Raw genomic sequence first — 15,885 nt, forward strand, 5'->3', positions numbered from 1 at the left:
TAATTTTTTTAATTCAAGTATCAATGCCATGTCCCTTATTTCTTCCCATTCAAGTAGTGCCTACTTCTTTGATTTTTCCCCTGCTTTTGCAACAGCTGTGAGGTTACTTTTGGCCTCTTTTGGTCCTTTGCACTGCACCTCATTTCCGCCCAGACCACTTTCTTGTAGTCACTATATCTCCTGATTTTCCATTTTTTGGCCTTTTTTTCAACTGCATTTCTTTTGATGATATCTCCTTTCTCAAGTGTTTGAAAGCCGTCCTTTGAAGGGCTCGCAAGATTGCGTTTGCCTTCCCGAAAGGAAATTTCATTTCCTTTCGGGAAGGCAAACGGAATCTTGCGATTTCAATGGGGACTAATTGGGCAAGCTTTGGTGCAAGTCCCTGCACTGGGTGGCATGCCATGCCTTTTGATGGCTTTTGCTCTGGCAAAGATTTTTTAATTTTTTTTTTTTTTTTTTTAAGTGTCCATGCCATGTCCCTTATTTCTTCCCATTCAAGTAGTGCCTACTTCTTTGATTTTTCCCCTGCTTTTGCAACAGCTGTGAGGTTACTTTTGGCCTCTTTTGGTCCTTTGCACTGCACCTCAGTTCTGCCCAGACCACTTTCTTGAAGTCACAAAATTTCCCAGTTTCTTATTTTTTTTCTTCAATTTCATTTCCTGTGCTGGTATCTCTATTCCAGAGTGGTTGTAGGTCCTTCTTTTGTATTTCTGGCTTCAAGGAGGATCAATGTGGGCAAGCCTTGGTGTATGTGCTGCATGTCCCTGCACTGGATGACATGCCATGCCTTTTGATCTCTTTTGCTTTTGCCATGAATTTTGCTTTTTAATTTTTTTAATTCAAGTATCAATGCCATGTCCTTCATTTCTTCCCCTCCAAGTTGTGCCTACTTCTTTGATTTTTCCCCTGCTTTTGCAACAGCTGTGAGGTTACTTTTGGCCTCTTTTGGTCCTTTGCACTGCACCTCACTTCTGCCCAGACCACTTTCTTTTAGTCACAAAATTTCCCAATTTCTTTTTTTTTTTTTTTTTTCAATTTCATTTCCTTTGCTGGTATCTCTGTTCCAGAGTGGTTCTAAGTCCTTCTTTTGTATTTCTGGCTTCAGGGAAGATCAATTTAAGCAAGCCTTGGTGTTTGTGCTGCATGTCCCTGCACTGGATGACATGCCATGCCATTTCATCTCTTTTGCTTTGGCCTTGAATTTTGCTTTTTAATTTTTTTAATTCAAGTATCAATGCCATGTCCCTCATTTCTTCCCCTCCAAGTTGTGCCTACTTCTTTGATTTTTCCCCTGCTTTTGCAACAGCTGTGAGGTTACTTTTGGCCTCTTTTGGTCCTTTGCACTGCACCTCAGTTCTGCCCAGACCACTTTCTTTTAGTCACAAAATTTCCCAATTTCTTTTTTTTTTTTTTTTCTTCAATTTCATTTCCTTTGCTGGTATCTCTGTTCCAGAGTGGTTCTAAGTCCTTCTTTTGTATTTCTGGCTTCAAGGAGGATGTGTGGGCAAGCCTTGGTGTATGTGCTGCATGTCCCTGCACTGGATGACATGCCATGCCTTTTGATCTCTTTTGCTTTGGCCATGAATTTTGCTTTTTAATTTTTTTAATTCAAGTATCAATGCCATGTCCTTCATTTCTTCCCCTCCAAGTAGTGCCTACTTCTTTGATTTTTCCCCTGCTTTTGCAACAGCTGTGAGGTTACTTTTGGCCTCTTTTGGTCCTTTGCACTGCACCTCAGTTCTGCCCAGACCACTTTCTTTTAGTCACAAAATTTCCCAATTTCTTTTTTTTTTTTTTTCTTCAATTTCATTTCCTTTGCTGGTATCTCTGTTCCAGAGTGGTTCTAAGTCCTTCTTTTGTATTTCTGGCTTCAAGGAAGATCAATTTAAGCAAGCCTTGGTGTATGTGCTGCATGTCCCTGCACTGGATGACATGCCATGCCTTTTGATCTCTTTTGCTTTGGCCACGAATTTTGCTTTTTAATTTTTTTAATTCAAGTATCAATGCCATGTCCCTTATTTCTTCCCATTCAAGTAGTGCCTACTTCTTTGATTTTTCCCCTGCTTTTGCAACAGCTGTGAGGTTACTTTTGGCCTCTTTTGGTCCTTTGCACTGCACCTCATTTCCGCCCAGACCACTTTCTTGTAGTCACTATATCTCCTGATTTTCCATTTTTTGGCCTTTTTTTCAACTGCATTTCTTTTGATGATATCTCCTTTCTCAAGTGTTTGAAAGCCGTCCTTTGAAGGGCTCGCAAGATTGCGTTTGCCTTCCCGAAAGGAAATTTCATTTCCTTTCGGGAAGGCAAACGGAATCTTGCGATTTCAATGGGGACCAATTGGGCAAGCTTTGGTGCAAGTCCCTGCACGGGATGGCATGCCATGCTTTTTGATGGCTTTTGCTCAGGCAAAGATTTTTTAATTTTTTTCTTTTTTTTTTTTTAAGTGTCCATGCCATGTCCCTTATTTCTTCCCATTCAAGTAGTGCCTACTTCTTTGATTTTTCCCCTGCTTTTGCAACAGCTGTGAGGTTACTTTTGGCCTCTTTTGGTCCTTTGCACTGCACCTCATTTCCGCCCAGACCACTTTCTTGTAGTCACTTTATCTCCTGATTTTCCATTTTTTGGCCTTTTTTTCAACTGCATTTCTTTTGATGATATCTCCTTTCTCAAGTGTTTGAAAGCCGTCCTTTGAAGGGCTCGCAAGATTCCGTTTGCCTTCCCGAAAGGAAATTTCATTTCCTTTCGGGAAGGCAAACGGAATCTTGCGATTTCAATGGGGACCTATTGGGCAAGCTTTGGTGCAAGTCCCTGCACGGGATGGCATGCCATGCTTTTTGATGGCTTTTGCTCAGGCAAAGATTTTTTAATTTTTTTCTTTTTTTTTTTTTAAGTGTCCATGCCATGTCCCTTATTTCTTCCCATTCAAGTAGTGCCTACTTCTTTGATTTTTCCCCTGCTTTTGCAACAGCTGTGAGGTTACTTTTGGCCTCTTTTGGTCCTTTGCACTGCACCTCACTTCTGCCCAGACCACTTTCTTTTAGTCACAAAATTTCCCAATTTCTTTTTTTTTTTTTTTTTTCAATTTCATTTCCTTTGCTGGTATCTCTGTTCCAGAGTGGTTCTAAGTCCTTCTTTTGTATTTCTGGCTTCAGGGAAGATCAATTTAAGCAAGCCTTGGTGTTTGTGCTGCATGTCCCTGCACTGGATGACATGCCATGCCATTTCATCTCTTTTGCTTTGGCCTTGAATTTTGCTTTTTAATTTTTTTAATTCAAGTATCAATGCCATGTCCCTCATTTCTTCCCCTCCAAGTTGTGCCTACTTCTTTGATTTTTCCCCTGCTTTTGCAACAGCTGTGAGGTTACTTTTGGCCTCTTTTGGTCCTTTGCACTGCACCTCAGTTCTGCCCAGACCACTTTCTTTTAGTCACAAAATTTCCCAATTTCTTTTTTTTTTTTTTTTCTTCAATTTCATTTCCTTTGCTGGTATCTCTGTTCCAGAGTGGTTCTAAGTCCTTCTTTTGTATTTCTGGCTTCAAGGAGGATGTGTGGGCAAGCCTTGGTGTATGTGCTGCATGTCCCTGCACTGGATGACATGCCATGCCTTTTGATCTCTTTTGCTTTGGCCATGAATTTTGCTTTTTAATTTTTTTAATTCAAGTATCAATGCCATGTCCTTCATTTCTTCCCCTCCAAGTAGTGCCTACTTCTTTGATTTTTCCCCTGCTTTTGCAACAGCTGTGAGGTTACTTTTGGCCTCTTTTGGTCCTTTGCACTGCACCTCAGTTCTGCCCAGACCACTTTCTTTTAGTCACAAAATTTCCCAATTTCTTTTTTTTTTTTTTTCTTCAATTTCATTTCCTTTGCTGGTATCTCTGTTCCAGAGTGGTTCTAAGTCCTTCTTTTGTATTTCTGGCTTCAAGGAAGATCAATTTAAGCAAGCCTTGGTGTATGTGCTGCATGTCCCTGCACTGGATGACATGCCATGCCTTTTGATCTCTTTTGCTTTGGCCACGAATTTTGCTTTTTAATTTTTTTAATTCAAGTATCAATGCCATGTCCCTTATTTCTTCCCATTCAAGTAGTGCCTACTTCTTTGATTTTTCCCCTGCTTTTGCAACAGCTGTGAGGTTACTTTTGGCCTCTTTTGGTCCTTTGCACTGCACCTCATTTCCGCCCAGACCACTTTCTTGTAGTCACTATATCTCCTGATTTTCCATTTTTTGGCCTTTTTTTCAACTGCATTTCTTTTGATGATATCTCCTTTCTCAAGTGTTTGAAAGCCGTCCTTTGAAGGGCTCGCAAGATTGCGTTTGCCTTCCCGAAAGGAAATTTCATTTCCTTTCGGGAAGGCAAACGGAATCTTGCGATTTCAATGGGGACCAATTGGGCAAGCTTTGGTGCAAGTCCCTGCACTGGGTGGCATGCCATGCCTTTTGATGGCTTTTGCTCTGGCAAAGATTTTTTAATTTTTTTTTTTTTTTTTTTAAGTGTCCATGCCATGTCCCTTATTTCTTCCCATTCAAGTAGTGCCTACTTCTTTGATTTTTCCCCTGCTTTTGCAACAGCTGTGAGGTTACTTTTGGCCTCTTTTGGTCCTTTGCACTGCACCTCAGTTCTGCCCAGACCACTTTCTTGAAGTCACAAAATTTCCCAGTTTCTTATTTTTTTTCTTCAATTTCATTTCCTGTGCTGGTATCTCTATTCCAGAGTGTTTGTAGGTCCTTCTTTTGTATTTCTGGCTTCAAGGAGGATCAATGTGGGCAAGCCTTGGTGTATGTGCTGCATGTCCCTGCACTGGATGACATGCCATGCCTTTTGATCTCTTTTGCTTTTGCCATGAATTTTGCTTTTTAATTTTTTTAATTCAAGTATCAATGCCATGTCCTTCATTTCTTCCCCTCCAAGTTGTGCCTACTTCTTTGATTTTTCCCCTGCTTTTGCAACAGCTGTGAGGTTACTTTTGGCCTCTTTTGGTCCTTTGCACTGCACCTCACTTCTGCCCAGACCACTTTCTTTTAGTCACAAAATTTCCCAATTTCTTTTTTTTTTTTTTTTTTCAATTTCATTTCCTTTGCTGGTATCTCTGTTCCAGAGTGGTTCTAAGTCCTTCTTTTGTATTTCTGGCTTCAGGGAAGATCAATTTAAGCAAGCCTTGGTGTTTGTGCTGCATGTCCCTGCACTGGATGACATGCCATGCCATTTCATCTCTTTTGCTTTGGCCTTGAATTTTGCTTTTTAATTTTTTTAATTCAAGTATCAATGCCATGTCCCTCATTTCTTCCCCTCCAAGTTGTGCCTACTTCTTTGATTTTTCCCCTGCTTTTGCAACAGCTGTGAGGTTACTTTTGGCCTCTTTTGGTCCTTTGCACTGCACCTCAGTTCTGCCCAGACCACTTTCTTTTAGTCACAAAATTTCCCAATTTCTTTTTTTTTTTTTTTTCTTCAATTTCATTTCCTTTGCTGGTATCTCTGTTCCAGAGTGGTTCTAAGTCCTTCTTTTGTATTTCTGGCTTCAAGGAGGATGTGTGGGCAAGCCTTGGTGTATGTGCTGCATGTCCCTGCACTGGATGACATGCCATGCCTTTTGATCTCTTTTGCTTTGGCCATGAATTTTGCTTTTTAATTTTTTTAATTCAAGTATCAATGCCATGTCCTTCATTTCTTCCCCTCCAAGTAGTGCCTACTTCTTTGATTTTTCCCCTGCTTTTGCAACAGCTGTGAGGTTACTTTTGGCCTCTTTTGGTCCTTTGCACTGCACCTCAGTTCTGCCCAGACCACTTTCTTTTAGTCACAAAATTTCCCAATTTCTTTTTTTTTTTTTTTCTTCAATTTCATTTCCTTTGCTGGTATCTCTGTTCCAGAGTGGTTCTAAGTCCTTCTTTTGTATTTCTGGCTTCAAGGAAGATCAATTTAAGCAAGCCTTGGTGTATGTGCTGCATGTCCCTGCACTGGATGACATGCCATGCCTTTTGATCTCTTTTGCTTTGGCCACGAATTTTGCTTTTTAATTTTTTTAATTCAAGTATCAATGCCATGTCCCTTATTTCTTCCCATTCAAGTAGTGCCTACTTCTTTGATTTTTCCCCTGCTTTTGCAACAGCTGTGAGGTTACTTTTGGCCTCTTTTGGTCCTTTGCACTGCACCTCATTTCCGCCCAGACCACTTTCTTGTAGTCACTATATCTCCTGATTTTCCATTTTTTGGCCTTTTTTTCAACTGCATTTCTTTTGATGATATCTCCTTTCTCAAGTGTTTGAAAGCCGTCCTTTGAAGGGCTCGCAAGATTGCGTTTGCCTTCCCGAAAGGAAATTTCATTTCCTTTCGGGAAGGCAAACGGAATCTTGCGATTTCAATGGGGACCAATTGGGCAAGCTTTGGTGCAAGTCCCTGCACGGGATGGCATGCCATGCTTTTTGATGGCTTTTGCTCAGGCAAAGATTTTTTAATTTTTTTCTTTTTTTTTTTTTAAGTGTCCATGCCATGTCCCTTATTTCTTCCCATTCAAGTAGTGCCTACTTCTTTGATTTTTCCCCTGCTTTTGCAACAGCTGTGAGGTTACTTTTGGCCTCTTTTGGTCCTTTGCACTGCACCTCATTTCCGCCCAGACCACTTTCTTGTAGTCACTTTATCTCCTGATTTTCCATTTTTTGGCCTTTTTTTCAACTGCATTTCTTTTGATGATATCTCCTTTCTCAAGTGTTTGAAAGCCGTCCTTTGAAGGGCTCGCAAGATTCCGTTTGCCTTCCCGAAAGGAAATTTCATTTCCTTTCGGGAAGGCAAACGGAATCTTGCGATTTCAATGGGGACCAATTGGGCAAGCTTTGGTGCAAGTCCCTGCACTGGGTGGCATGCCATGCCTTTTGATGGCTTTTGCTCTGGCAAAGATTTTTTAATTTTTTTTTTTTTTTTTTTTAAGTGTCCATGCCATGTCCCTTATTTCTTCCCATTCAAGTAGTGCCTACTTCTTTGATTTTTCCCCTGCTTTTGCAACAGCTGTGAGGTTACTTTTGGCCTCTTTTGGTCCTTTGCACTGCACCTCAGTTCTGCCCAGACCACTTTCTTGAAGTCACAAAATTTCCCAATTTCTTTTTTTTTTTCTTTTTTTTTTTCTTCAATTTCATTTCCTGTGCTGGTATCTCTATTCCAGAGTGTTTGTAGGTCCTTCTTTTGTATTTCTGGCTTCAAGGAGGATCAATTTAAGCAAGCCTTGGTGTATGTGCTGCATGTCCCTGCACTGGATGACATGCCATGCCTTTTGATCTCTTTTGCTTTTGCCATGAATTTTGCTTTTTAATTTTTTTAATTCAATTATCAATGCCATGTCCTTCATTTCTTCCCCTCCAAGTTGTGCCTACTTCTTTGATTTTTCCCCTGCTTTTGCAACAGCTGTGAGGTTACTTTTGGCCTCTTTTGGTCCTTTGCACTGCACCTCAGTTCTGCCCAGACCACTTTCTTTTAGTCACAAAATTTCCCAATTTCTTTTTTTTTTTTTTTTTTCAATTTCATTTCCTTTGCTGGTATCTCTGTTCCAGAGTGGTTCTAAGTCCTTCTTTTGTATTTCTGGCTTCAAGGAAGATCAATTTAAGCAAGCCTTGGTGTTTGTGCTGCATGTCCCTGCACTGGATGACATGCCATGCCATTTCATCTCTTTTGCTTTGGCCTTGAATTTTGCTTTTTAATTTTTTTAATTCAAGTATCAATGCCATGTCCCTCATTTCTTCCCCTCCAAGTTGTGCCTACTTCTTTGATTTTTCCTTTGCTTTTGCAACAGCTGTGAGGTTACTTTTGGCCTCTTTTGGTCCTTTGCACTGCACCTCAGTTCTGCCCAGACCACTTTCTTGAAGTCACAAAATTTCCCAATTTCTTTTTTTTTTTCTTCAATTTCATTTCCTGTTCTGGTATCTCTATTCCAGAGTGTTTGTAGGTCCTTCTTTTGTATTTCTGGCTTCAAGGAGGATGTGTGGGCAAGCCTTGGTGTATGTGCTGAATGTCCCTGCACTGGATGACATGCCATGCCTTTTGATCTCTTTTGCTTTGGCCATGAATTTTGCTTTTTAATTTTTTTAATTCAAGTATCAATGCCATGTCCTTCATTTCTTCCCCTCCAAGTAGTGCCTACTTCTTTGATTTTTCCCCTGCTTTTGCAACAGCTGTGAGGTTACTTTTGGCCTTTTTTGGTCCTTTGCACTGCACCTCAGTTCTGCCCAGACCACTTTCTTTTAGTCACAAAATTTCCCAATTTCTTTTTTTTTTTTTTTTCTTCAATTTCATTTCCTTTGCTGGTATCTCTGTTCCAGAGTGGTTCTAAGTCCGTCTTTTGTATTTCTGGCTTCAAGGAAGATCAATTTAAGCAAGCCTTGGTGTATGTGCTGCATGTCCCTGCACTGGATGACATGCCATGCCTTTTGATCTCTTTTGCTTTGGCCACGAATTTTGCTTTTTAATTTTTTTAATTCAAGTATCAATGCCATGTCCCTTATTTCTTCCCATTCAAGTAGTGCCTACTTCTTTGATTTTTCCCCTGCTTTTGCAACAGCTGTGAGGTTACTTTTGGCCTCTTTTGGTCCTTTGCACTGCACCTCATTTCCGCCCAGACCACTTTCTTGTAGTCACTTTATCTCCTGATTTTCCATTTTTTGGCCTTTTTTTCAACTGCATTTCTTTTGATGATATCTCCTTTCTCAAGTGTTTGAAAGCCGTCCTTTGAAGGGCTCGCAAGATTCCGTTTGCCTTCCCGAAAGGAAATTTCGTTTCCTTTCGGGAAGGCAAACGGAATCTTGCGATTTCAATGGGGACCAATTGGGCAAGCTTTGGTGCAAGTCCCTGCACTGGGTGGCATGCCATGCCTTTTGATGGCTTTTGCTCAGGCAAAGATTTTTTAATTTTTTTCTTTTTTTTTTTTTAAGTGTCCATGCCATGTCCCTTATTTCTTCCCATTCAAGTAGTGCCTACTTCTTTGATTTTTCCCCTGCTTTTGCAACAGCTGTGAGGTTACTTTTGGCCTCTTTTGGTCCTTTGCACTGCACCTCATTTCCGCCCAGACCACTTTCTTGTAGTCACTTTATCTCCTGATTTTCCATTTTTTGGCCTTTTTTTCAACTGCATTTCTTTTGATGATATCTCCTTTCTCAAGTGTTTGAAAGCCGTCCTTTGAAGGGCTCGCAAGATTCCGTTTGCCTTCCCGAAAGGAAATTTCATTTCCTTTCGGGAAGGCAAACGGAATCTTGCGATTTCAATGGGGACCAATTGGGCAAGCTTTGGTGCAAGTCCCTGCACTGGATGGCATGCCATGCCTTTTGATGGCTTTTGCTCTGGCAAAGATTTTTTAATTTTTTTCTTTTTTTTTTTTTAAGTGTCCATGCCATGTCCCTTATTTCTTCCCATTCAAGTAGTGCCTAATTCATTGATTTTTCCCCTGCTTTTGCAACAGCTGTGAGGTTACTTTTGGCCTCTTTTGGTCCTTTGCACTGCACCTCAGTTCTGCCCAGACCACTTTCTTTTAGTCACAAAATTTCCCAATTTCTTTTTTTTTTTTTTTTCTTCAATTTCATTTCCTTTGCTGGTATCTCTGTTCCAGAGTGGTTCTAAGTCCTTCTTTTGTATTTCTGGCTTCAAGGAGGATCAACTTAAGCAAGCCTTGGTGTATGTGCTGCATGTCCCTGCACTGGATGACATGCCATGCCTTTTGATCTCTTTTGCTTTGGCCTTGAATTTTGCTTTTAAATTTTTTTAATTCAAGTATCAATGCCATGTCCCTTATTTCTTCCCATTCAAGTAGTGCCTACTTCTTTGATTTTTCCCCTGCTTTTGCAACAGCTGTGAGGTTACTTTTGGCCTCTTTTGGTCCTTTGCACTGCACCTCATTTCCGCCCAGACCACTTTCTTGTAGTCACTTTATCTCCTGATTTTCCATTTTTTGGCCTTTTTTTCAACTGCATTTCTTTTGATGATATCTCCTTTCTCAAGTGTTTGAAAGCCGTCCTTTGAAGGGCTCGCAAGATTCCGTTTGCCTTCCCAAAAGGAAATTTCATTTCCTTTCGGGAAGGCAAACGGAATCTTGCGATTTCAACGGGGACCAATTGGGCAAGCTTTGGTGCAAGTCCCTGCACTGGGTGGCATGCCATGCCTTTTGATGGCTTTTGCTCTGGCAAAGATTTTTTAATTTTTTTTTTTTTTTTTTTAAGTGTCCATGCCATGTCCCTTATTTCTTCCCATTCAAGTAGTGCCTACTTCTTTGATTTTTCCCCTGCTTTTGCAACAGCTGTGAGGTTACTTTTGGCCTCTTTTGGTCCTTTGCACTGCACCTCATTTCCGCCCAGACCACTTTCTTGTAGTCACTTTATCTCCTGATTTTCCATTTTTTGGCCTTTTTTTCAACTGCATTTCTTTTGATGATATCTCCTTTCTCAAGTGTTTGAAAGCCGTCCTTTGAAGGGCTCGCAAGATTCCGTTTGCCTTCCCGAAAGGAAATTTCATTTCCTTTCGGGAAGGCAAACGGAATCTTGCGATTTCAATGGGGACCAATTGGGCAAGCTTTGGTGCAAGTCCCTGCACTGGGTGGCATGCCATGCCTTTTGATGGCTTTTGCTCTGGCAAAGATTTTTTAATTTTTTTTTTTTTTTTTTTTAAGTGTCCATGCCATGTCCCTTATTTCTTCCCATTCAAGTAGTGCCTACTTCTTTGATTTTTCCCCTGCTTTTGCAACAGCTGTGAGGTTACTTTTGGCCTCTTTTGGTCCTTTGCACTGCACCTCAGTTCTGCCCAGACCACTTTCTTGAAGTCACAAAATTTCCCAATTTCTTTTTTTTTTCCTTCAATTTCATTTCCTGTGCTGGTATCTCTATTCCAGAGTGTTTGTAGGTCCTTCTTTTGTATTTCTGGCTTCAAGGAGGATCAATTTAAGCAAGCCTTGGTGTATGTGCTGCATGTCCCTGCACTGGATGACATGCCATGCCTTTTGATCTCTTTTGCTTTGGCCATGAATTTTGCTTTTTAATTTTTTTAATTCAATTATCAATGCCATGTCCTTCATTTCTTCCCCTCCAAGTTGTGCCTACTTCTTTGATTTTTCCCCTGCTTTTGCAACAGCTGTGAGGTTACTTTTGGCCTCTTTTGGTCCTTTGCACTGCACCTCAGTTCTGCCCAGACCACTTTCTTTTAGTCACAAAATTTCCCAATTTCTTTTTTTTTTTTTTTTTTCAATTTCATTTCCTTTGCTGGTATCTCTGTTCCAGAGTGGTTCTAAGTCCTTCTTTTGTATTTCTGGCTTCAAGGAAGATCAATTTAAGCAAGCCTTGGTGTTTGTGCTGCATGTCCCTGCACTGGATGACATGCCATGCCATTTCATCTCTTTTGCTTTGGCCTTGAATTTTGCTTTTTAATTTTTTTAATTCAAGTATCAATGCCATGTCCCTCATTTCTTCCCCTCCAAGTTGTGCCTACTTCTTTGATTTTTCCCCTGCTTTTGCAACAGCTGTGAGGTTACTTTTGGCCTCTTTTGGTCCTTTGCACTGCACCTCAGTTCTGCCCAGACCACTTTCTTGAAGTCACAAAATTTCCCAATTTCTTTTTTTTTTTCTTCAATTTCATTTCCTGTTCTGGTATCTCTATTCCAGAGTGTTTGTAGGTCCTTCTTTTGTATTTCTGGCTTCAAGGAGGATGTGTGGGCAAGCCTTGGTGTATGTGCTGAATGTCCCTGCACTGGATGACATGCCATGCCTTTTGATCTCTTTTGCTTTGGCCATGAATTTTGCTTTTTAATTTTTTTAATTCAAGTATCAATGCCATGTCCTTCATTTCTTCCCCTCCAAGTTGTGCCTACTTCTTTGATTTTTCCCCTGCTTTTGCAACAGCTGTGAGGTTACTTTTGGCCTCTTTTGGTCCTTTGCACTGCACCTCAGTTCTGCCCAGACCACTTTCTTTTAGTCACAAAATTTCCCAATTTCTTTTTTTTTTTTTTTTTCTTCAATTTCATTTCCTTTGCTGGTATCTCTGTTCCAGAGTGGTTCTAAGTCCTTCTTTTGTATTTCTGGCTTCAAGGAAGATCAACTTAAGCAAGCCTTGGTGTATGTGCTGCATGTCCCTGCACTGGATGACATGCCATGCCTTTTGATCTCTTTTGCTTTGGCCTTGAATTTTGCTTTTTAATTTTTTTAATTCAAGTATCAATGCCATGTCCCTTATTTCTTCCCATTCAAGTAGTGCCTACTTCTTTGATTTTTCCCCTGCTTTTGCAACAGCTGTGAGGTTACTTTTGGCCTCTTTTGGTCCTTTGCACTGCACCTCATTTCCGCCCAGACCACTTTCTTGTAGTCACTTTATCTCCTGATTTTCCATTTTTTGGCCTTTTTTTCAACTGCATTTCTTTTGATGATATCTCCTTTCTCAAGTGTTTGAAAGCCGTCCTTTGAAGGGCTCGCAAGATTCCGTTTGCCTTCCCAAAAGGAAATTTCATTTCCTTTCGGGAAGGCAAACGGAATCTTGCGATTTCAACGGGGACCAATTGGGCAAGCTTTGGTGCAAGTCCCTGCACTGGGTGGCATGCCATGCCTTTTGATGGCTTTTGCTCTGGCAAAGATTTTTTAATTTTTTTTTTTTTTTTTTTAAGTGTCCATGCCATGTCCCTTATTTCTTCCCATTCAAGTAGTGCCTACTTCTTTGATTTTTCCCCTGCTTTTGCAACAGCTGTGAGGTTACTTTTGGCCTCTTTTGGTCCTTTGCACTGCACCTCAGTTCTGCCCAGACCACTTTCTTGAAGTCACAAAATTTCCCAATTTCTTTTTTTTCTTCAATTTCATTTCCTGTGCTGGTATCTCTATTCCAGAGTGTTTGTAGGTCCTTCTTTTGTATTTCTGGCTTCAAGGAGGATCAATGTGGGCAAGCATTGGTGTATGTGCTGCATGTCCCTGCACTGGATGACATGCCATGCCTTTTGATCTCTTTTGCTTTGGCCATGAATTTTGCTTTTTAATTTTTTTAATTCAAGTATCAATGCCATGTCCTTCATTTCTTCCCCTCCAAGTTGTGCCTACTTCTTTGATTTTTCCCCTGCTTTTGCAACAGCTGTGAGGTTACTTTTGGCCTCTTTTGGTCCTTTGCACTGCACCTCAGTTCTGCCCAGACCACTTTCTTTTAGTCACAAAATTTCCCAATTTCTTTTTTTTTTTTTTTTTTCAATTTCATTTCCTTTGCTGGTATCTCTGTTCCAGAGTGGTTCTAAGTCCTTCTTTTGTATTTCTGGCTTCAAGGAAGATCAATTTAAGCAAGCCTTGGTGTTTGTGCTGCATGTCCCTGCACTGGATGACATGCCATGCCATTTCATCTCTTTTGCTTTGGCCTTGAATTTTGCTTTTTAATTTTTTTAATTCAAGTATCAATGCCATGTCCCTCATTTCTTCCCCTCCAAGTTGTGCCTACTTCTTTGATTTTTCCTTTGCTTTTGCAACAGCTGTGAGGTTACTTTTGGCCTCTTTTGGTCCTTTGCACTGCACCTCAGTTCTGCCCAGACCACTTTCTTGAAGTCACAAAATTTCTTATTTCTTTTTTTTTTTCTTCAATTTCATTTCCTGTGTTGGTATCTCTATTCCAGAGTGTTTGTAGGTCCTTCTTTTGTATTTCTGGCTTCAAGGAGGATGTGTGGGCAAGCCTTGGTGTATGTGCTGCATGTCCCTGCACTGGATGACATGCCATGCCTTTTGATCTCTTTTGCTTTGGCCATGAATTTTGCTTTTTAATTTTTTTAATTCAAGTATCAATGCCATGTCCTTCATTTCTTCCTCTCCAAGTAGTGCCTACTTCTTTGATTTTTCCCCTGCTTTTGCAACAGCTGTGAGGTTACTTTTGGCCTCTTTTGGTCCTTTGCACTGCACTTCAGTTCTGCCCAGACCACTTTCTTTTAGTCACAAAATTTCCCAATTTCTTTTTTTTTTTTTTTTCTTCAATTTCATTTCCTTTGCTGGTATCTCTGTTCCAGAGTGGTTCTAAGTCCTTCTTTTGTATTTCTGGCTTCAAGGAAGATCAATTTAAGCAAGCCTTGGTGTATGTGCTGCATGTCCCTGCACTGGATGACATGCCATGCCTTTTGATCTCTTTTGCTTTGGCCTTGAATTTTGCTTTTCAATTTTTTTAATTCAAGTATCAATGCCATGTCCCTTATTTCTTCCCATTCAAGTAGTGCCTACTTCTTTGATTTTTCCCCTGCTTTTGCAACAGCTGTGAGGTTACTTTTGGCCTCTTTTGGTCCTTTGCACTGCACCTCATTTCCGCCCAGACCACTTGCTTGTAGTCACTATATCTCCTGATTTTCCATTTTTTGGCCTTCTTTTCAACTGCATTTCTTTTGATGATATCTCCTTTCTCAAGTGTTTGAAAGCCGTCCTTTGAAGGGCTCGCAAGATTGCGTTTTCCTTCCCGAAAGGAAATTTCATTTCCTTTCGGGAAGGCAAACGCAATCTTGCGATTTCAATGGGGACCTATTGGGCAAGCTTTGGTGCAAGTCCCTGCACGGGATGGCATGCCATGCTTTTTGATGGCTTTTGCTCAGGCAAAGATTTTTTAATTTTTTTCTTTTTTTTTTTTTAAGTGTCCATGCCATGTCCCTTATTTCTTCCCATTCAAGTAGTGCCTACTTCTTTGATTTTTCCCCTGCTTTTGCAACAGCTGTGAGGTTACTTTTGGCCTCTTTTGGTCCTTTGCACTGCACCTCATTTCCGCCCAGACCACTTTCTTGTAGTCACTTTATCTCCTGATTTTCCATTTTTTGGCCTTTTTTTCAACTGCATTTCTTTTGATGATATCTCCTTTCTCAAGTGTTTGAAAGCCGTCCTTTGAAGGGCTCGCAAGATTCCGTTTGCCTTCCCGAAAGGAAATTTCATTTCCTTTCGGGAAGGCAAACGGAATCTTGCGATTTCAACGGGGACCAATTGGGCAAGCTTTGGTGCAAGTCCCTGCACTGGATGGCATGCCATGCCTTTTGATGGCTTTTGCTCTGGCAAAGATTTTTTAATTTTTTTTTTTTTTTTTTTAAGTGTCCATGCCATGTCCCTTATTTCTTCCCATTCAAGTAGTGCCTACTTCTTTGATTTTTCCCCTGCTTTTGCAACAGCTGTGAGGTTACTTTTGGCCTCTTTTGGTCCTTTGCACTGCACCTCAGTTCTGCCCAGACCACTTTCCTGAAGTCACAAAATTTCCCAGTTTCTTATTTTTTTTCTTCAATTTCATTTCCTGTGCTGGTATCTCTATTCCAGAGTGTTTGTAGGTCCTTCTTTTGTATTTCTGGCTTCAAGGAGGATCAATTTAAGCAAGCCTTGTTGTATGTGCTGCATGTCCCTGCACTGGATGACATGCCATGCCTTTTGATCTCTTTTGCTTTGGCCATGAATTTTGCTTTTTAATTTCTTTAATTCAAGTATCAATGCCATGTCCTTCATTTCTTCCCCTCCAAGTTGTGCCTACTTCTTTGATTTTTCCCCTGCTTTTGCAACAGCTGTGAGGTTACTTTTGGCCTCTTTTGGTCCTTTGCACTGCACCTCAGTTCTGCCCAGACCACTTTCTTTTAGTCACAAAATTTCCCAATTTCTTTTTTTTTTTTTTCCTTCAATTTCATTTCCTTTGCTTGTATCTCTGTTCCAGAGTGGTTCTAAGTCCTTCTTTTGTATTTCTGGCTTCAAGGAAGATCAATTAAGGCAAGCCTTGGTGTATGTGCTGCATGTCCCTGCACTGGATGACATGCCATGCCTTTGGATCTCTTTTGCTTTGGCCACGAATTTTGCTTTTTAATTTTTTTAAATGAGGAATCAAAGTCCATGTCCCTCATTTCTTCCCCTCCAAGTTGTGCCTACTTCATTGATTTTTCCCCTGCTTTTGCAACAGCTGTGAGGTTAC

This window comes from Haemorhous mexicanus, chromosome 1, assembly GCF_027477595.1.
Source record: "Haemorhous mexicanus isolate bHaeMex1 chromosome 1, bHaeMex1.pri, whole genome shotgun sequence".
Classification (NCBI taxonomy): domain Eukaryota; kingdom Metazoa; phylum Chordata; class Aves; order Passeriformes; family Fringillidae; genus Haemorhous; species Haemorhous mexicanus.